The sequence below is a fragment of the Colobus angolensis genome, unplaced genomic scaffold, assembly GCF_000951035.1.
Source record: "Colobus angolensis palliatus isolate OR3802 unplaced genomic scaffold, Cang.pa_1.0 Scaffold92, whole genome shotgun sequence".
NCBI classification, from domain to species: Eukaryota; Metazoa; Chordata; class Mammalia; order Primates; family Cercopithecidae; genus Colobus; species Colobus angolensis.
The window spans coordinates 4,881,802-4,888,460 of NW_012123154.1; positions in this window are offsets into that span (position 1 = coordinate 4,881,802).

Below are 6,659 nucleotides of genomic sequence, written 5' to 3' on the forward strand. Positions count from 1 at the left end.
CGCCCGTCTCGGCCTCCCAAAGTGCTGGGATTACAGGCTTGAGCCACCGCGCCTGGCCTAATTTTCTATTTGGTTGGATTTGTGATTTTACATTTTAATGTGCATTGTCTAAATTCTTGGGAAAGGTGTAGCAATTTACATTCTCATCATCAGTGCATGATGAGATTGCTTCTATGCATCCACATGAGTGATTGATATTATTTTGCTTTTTAATTTTTCCTAACCTAATGAGCAAAAAGTGGTTTCTCATTGTTGCATTATTTTTGTGTTTTTATTACTAGAGAGGGTTATCTTTCTCTAATTCTTTTCTTTTGTGAATAACCTGTTTATATATAACAAACATTTATCTAATTTGTCTAAACACTCATACTCAAATAACACATGCCATGTTATTAGAAAGAGACAGAAAACACTGTAGGAAAATACACTGCAGATATAAATAGGCTAAATTCAAAAATACAATGAACCATACTTAAACTTCCATTTGATCATGATACATTAATTTTTTGATGCATCATTGGATTTGTTGTTTGGAAGGAATATATATATATATATATATAAACATGTGCTACACCTAAAGACATTGCTCTGAATATGTAGTTTGGCTTGTTGTATCTATATATACACATAGAGTATGTATATATATATATATATTCTACATTCAAACATATATATGGCTTCACTTTTGGGATTTCCATCTGAAATCCATTGAGCCTGGTAGTTCAGTATTGGCTATATTATAGGAAGATTTTTATCAAACATGGAACTCAATATTTATTGGAATTTTTTAGTGCAGATAAGAATCAACAAATATCAATTTGAACTGAAATAAATCTGATCTGAATGAACATAATTTTTCAATGATATTTGGAATCTCTCTGGTTCATTTATGATTTCTTGTTCTCAATTTTGTAACTTCCGAATGCATTTTTGAAGAATTGTGCAAAGGGATTTTTTTAATGCCTAAATGGGTGAAGATAATTGATTTGCAGATTTAAGCTAAAAGTGAAAACTATTTTCTGTCATTATTGACTCTTACACATTTGCAGCCCCAAGTAATTAGCCCTTGCATATTGCTTAAATCCCTCTTGATTTAAATATCAAATTAAAAAAGAATAAATGTGTTGGTATATAAAGCTATGCCATAGTCAATATTACAGAGTGTATTTCACTGTCACTGATCAGAGATTAAAGCTTATTTCTAGAGGTTAATTATAAATTTTACACCTACAGTTAAAGTGTCAAAATTCGCCTTTTTCAGTCTTGAAGAAAACGAGTCTTTTCCCCACAGGTACACTGGTCAGCTTTGTCACTACAAAGACTGCTTTTCTTTCCACATCCTGTAAGAGTGGAAGGAAAAAACAAAAATAAAAGATTAAAAATGAACTCGAAGTGTCTGAATTTCTGTGTCTCTTATTATTTTAAGACTGCTTTGTTATGATACAGAAAATGCCATAACCTCTATTGAAGAATGTGTGGGTTCATAGAGAAAATATGTAAGAAACAAAAATCGATAAAGATATCTAAATCTCTTATTTCCAGTTAAACTGATAGGCATCAATGAAAACAATAAACATGCTTAATTTCCTGATTAACATAAAAGCTGTAGAGAAAGACAATTCCTGAACAAAGAATGAAACACAGTCAAGAAAACAAAGAGTTTAAATGGTAATACTAGACATGGAAGGACAAATATTGCATGATCTCAATTAGATATAGAATCTAAAGTAAGTCGTACTCATAGAGGTAGAGATTAGAACAGTAGTTACCAAGGGCTGGAGTTGGGGTGGGTGGGCAGATGGGAGATGGTTACAAAATTTCAATTAAATCATGTTATGCATTATAACTATATATATATACTTTTTATTTGTCAGTTTTTAAAAATAAATAATTTTAAAAGGTAATACCAACAAAGGAGGAGATTTTAAATGTCAGTAAAGTGAAATGTAAACAGATTGTGAGAAAAAAATAGCTTATTGTATGCAGGGACAAAATAGTTGCATCACTTAATACACTATCAAAGAGTCTCTCTTGGGTAACATATCTTTAAAATTATATAGAAAATTTATTTTGAATACACCTCAATAGATACAACTTTTCTTGAAGGTAAAAATTTATTTCTACTTAATGTGCTAATCTTCAGAAAAAATAATCCTAGAAGAATGTATTTTGTTTCTATTCTTGGTGACTATTCTTATAATTTTTTCTTGAAAATATGTATTTACACAGGAAAATATAAGTTGATATTTTTCCAAAGTAACACTACAGTCATGCATTGGTTGACAATGGGGATATATTCTGAGAAATGTGCCATGATACAATTGCAAAATTAGGCAAACATCATAGAGTGTACTTATGCAAAACTAGATGATACTTAGTCTATATGGTATATCCTCTATCTCCTAGGTTAGAAACCTGTACAGCATGTCACTGTATGGAATACTGTAGGCAATTGTGCCAAAATAGTAAGTATTAGTACATCTAAATATAGAAAAGATATGGTAAAAAATATAGTATGATAATCTTACAGGACCACCATTGTATATGCAGTTCATCATTAAATCATCATTATGGAGTACATGACTATATTAATTTATATAATTTTTATTAAGAACATTGCAAATATTTGTTTTTATATTTTTTAAAAAAGTTACTAAGTTACAGCTGTATAAGTGACATTGCTGAATATTGGATTCTGTAATATCTCAGAATTTTAATTAACTGAATGCTTTTTTTTATATTTTTCATTTATTTTTTATTTTTTATTTTTTAGTTATTTATTTATTTTTTTATTATACTTTAAGTTCTAGGGTACATGTGCATAACTTGCAGGTTTGTTACATATGTATACTTGTGCCATGTTGGTGTGCTAAAAGTTAATAATTGATGCTTTTATAAATAAATAGCTGAATATGTATATGAAAAAATGTGAAAATATTTAAAGTAAAAATATAATGTTATAAAAGCATCAATTATTAACTTTTAGTGTTTATTAAAATAATTATATACAGTGCTTATTAAACAACCTGAATCATATTTCATACCTTTTTTGAGAAGTGTTGTTATAATGTGATTAAGAACTTTAAAAATTTTCTTGTTGAGAGTATTTAAAAAGTAAAACAATGTACCAGCTATAATTTTTAACATTTTATGAGCTGAAAATATTTCAATTAATATCTGCCCACCCCCCCACAAAAAAGGAAAGACTATCTCAATGTCAAACTAAAAATATCTTGAAATGAATAGACTTTGCTTTATGAAAAACTTGCTCTCTTGGCATTTTTCACATTTTCAAGAGGCAAGTAAAAACTTTATAAAGAACTAATTCCTGGCCCTGGTGTGATATTTGGATTTAAATTTTAGGCAGCATCTGTGGTTTCCATTGTCTTCTTATCCAGCTCTCTGCTATTGGACCCTATTGAGCAATATGTGCTTGAGAATCTCTGGGAAATCTCTCTACCACTGCCTTTACTACTAGTGTTTTCCATCAAGAGCTCGCTCTCCAGTTGTTTCAAAACTATGAGAACTGTTTTCTATAGCAGAGAATACCCTGGGAAACTACTAAAGGCACAGAGCTACTAAGCTTCCAGAGTGTACAGAGAGGGTTGCTGCAAGTGTCCATGAAGCTTGGATGTCACTGTGAAGAGCCCTGAAGTTCAGCCATATGGCAGTCTCTGGAGCAGTCAATGTTCTGTGCCTTACTCTTCCCTTTCAGAGAGTAGAGGATCTCCTTCCCTAGCCTTGGACTGTAACCCAGGACATTGGTCCCAAAATAGTTCTCTGAATACTAATGCTTAATGTGTGTCTGTGTGTGTGATATGGTCTGGCTGTGTCCACATCCAAATCTCATCTTGAATTCCTGCATGTTGTGGGAGGGGCCCGGTGGAGGTAATTGAATTACGAGGGCAGGTTTTTCCCGTGTTGTTCTCATGATTGTTAATCAGTCTCATGAGATTTGATGGTTTTAAAAAGGGGAGTTTCCCTGCACAATCTCTCTTCTCTTATCTGCTGCCACGTAAGATGTGCTTTCAACTTCTGCCATGATTGTGAGGCCTCCCCAGCCATGTGGAACTGTAAGTTCAATAAACCTCTTTCTTTTGTAAATTGCCCAGTCTGGAGAATGTCTTTATCAGTAGCATGCAAATGGATTAATACAGTAAATTGGTACCAGTAGAAGGAGGTGTGCTGAAAAGATACCTGAGAATCTTTTCTGAAAAGATTTTCTGAAAATCTGAAAATATACCTCAAAGCAACTGTGCAACTGGGTAACAGGCAAAGGTTGGAACAGTCTGGAGGGCTCAGAAGAAGATAGGATAATGTGGGAACGTTTGAAACTCCCTAGAGACTTGAATGACTTTGACCAAAATGCTGATAATGATATGGACAATGAAATCCAGGCTGAGGTCCTCTCAGATGGAAATAAGGAACTCAATGGGAGCTGGAGCAAAGGTGACTTTTGTTATGTTTTAGCAAAGAGACTGGCAGCATTTTGCCCCTGCCCTAGAGATCTGTGGAACTTTGAACTTGACAGAGGTTATTTAGGGTATCTGGCAGAAGAAGTTTCTAAACAGCAAAGCATTCAAGAAGTAATTTGGGTGCCGTTAAAAGCATTCAGTTTTATGAGGGAAGTAGAGCATAAAAGTTTGGAAAATGTGCAGCCTGACAATGCAATAGAAAAGAAAATCCCATTTTCTGAGGAAAAATTCAAGCCTGCTGCAGAAATTTGCATAAGTAACGAGGAGCTAAATGTTAATCACCAGAACAATGGGAAAAATGTCTCCAGGGCATGTCAGAGACCTTTGCAGCAACCCCTTCCATCACAGGCCTGGAGGTTTAGAAAAAATAATAACAATAGTTTTGTGGGTCTGGCCCAGGTTCCCCGTGTTGTGTGCAGCCCAGGGACTTGCCCTGCATCCCAGCCATTCTAGCTGTGGCTGAAAGGGGCCAACATAGAGCTTGGGCCATGACTTCAGATGGTGCAAGCCCCAAGCCTTGGCAGCTTCCATGTGGTATTGAGCCTACGAGTGCACAGAAGTCCAGAACTGCAGTTTGGGCATCTCCAGCTAGATGTCAGAAGATATACGGAAATGCCTGGATGCCCTGGCAGAAGTTTGCTGCAGGAGTGGGGCCCTCATGGAGAACCTCTGCAGTGCAAGAGGGAAAAGTTTGGGTCAGAGCCCCCACACAGAGTCCCTACTGAGGCATTGCCTAGTGGAGCTGTGAGAAGAGGACTACTGTCCTCCAGACCCCAGAATAGTAGATCCACTGACAGCTTAAATTGTGTGCCTGGAAAAGCCACAGACACTCATGCCCACCTGTGAAAGCAGGTGGGAAGTGGGCTGTACCTGGCAAAGTCACAGGGGTGGAGCTACCCAAGGCCATGGGAGCTCACCTCCTGCATCAGCTTGACCTGGATATGAGACATGGAGAAAGGAGATTGTTTTGGAGCTCTATGATTTCACTGCCTCACTGGATTTTGGACTTGCACAGGGCCTGTAGCCCCTTTGTTTTGGCCAATTTCTCCCATTTGGAATGGGTGTATTTACCCAATGCCTGTACCCTCACTGTATTTAGGAAGTAACTAACTTGGTTTTGATTTTACAGGCTCATAGGTGGAAAGGACTTGTCTTGCCTTGGATGAGACTTTGGACTTTGAAGTTTTGGGTTAATACCAAAATGAGTTAAGACTTCGGGGGATTGTTGGGAAGGCATGATTGGTTTTGAAACATGAGGATATGGGATTTGGGAGGAGCCAGGGGCAGAATAATATAGTTTGGTTGTGCATCCACCCAAATATCATCTTGAATTCCCACATGTTGTGTGAGGGACCTGGTGGAAGATAACTGAATCACAGGATATCTTTCCCATGCTCTTCTCATGATTGTGAATAAGTCTCAAGAGATCTGTTGGTTTTAAGAAAGGGTGTTTCCCTGTGTGAGCTCTCTTCTCTTGTCTGCCACAATGTGAGACATGCTTTTCACCTTCCACCATGATTGTGAAGCCTCCTCAGCCATATAGAATTGTAAGTCCAATAAACATCTTTCTTTTGTAAATTGCCCAGTCTTGAGTATGTCTTTATCAGCAGCATGAAAAGGGACTAATACAGTGTATGATTCCTTTTAGTATTTTCATTTGCAAAATTTCATTCTCTAGGACTTGGATACAAATTCTTAAACTCCAGTCCAGAAGACAAATTTTAATAGCAAAAACAATGTCCACTCTGACAACTGGAGCATTATAATTATATTGAGCAATGGTTGTGTGCTCTCCATTATGTGTCCTATTAAAACAAGTTTTTTCTCCAAGTTTCCCTTCAATTAATTCATTGGCACCATCACTTCATCACTTCTCCAGACATGCATATATGTGTTGATGAATGCTAAAAGCTCTGATTCATTATGTATTTTGAGATAGTTCTAATGAAGGACAGTTTGTGAATCTTCTCTATGTATCATTGCCAATCAATCACAAAACTGTTTCACAGAAGAAATGTATTATTGTGAACCTTATGATTTTCCATTGAAAACACTGTGTGTGTGGATAATTCTCAACACTAATACAACATCAAAGATTACTGTGTGGATCATAAATCAACCAAGGTGTAATGAGGTGCTTATGGGAGGTAAGTTATCATGAGTCCTCTTCATAACAAATACCAA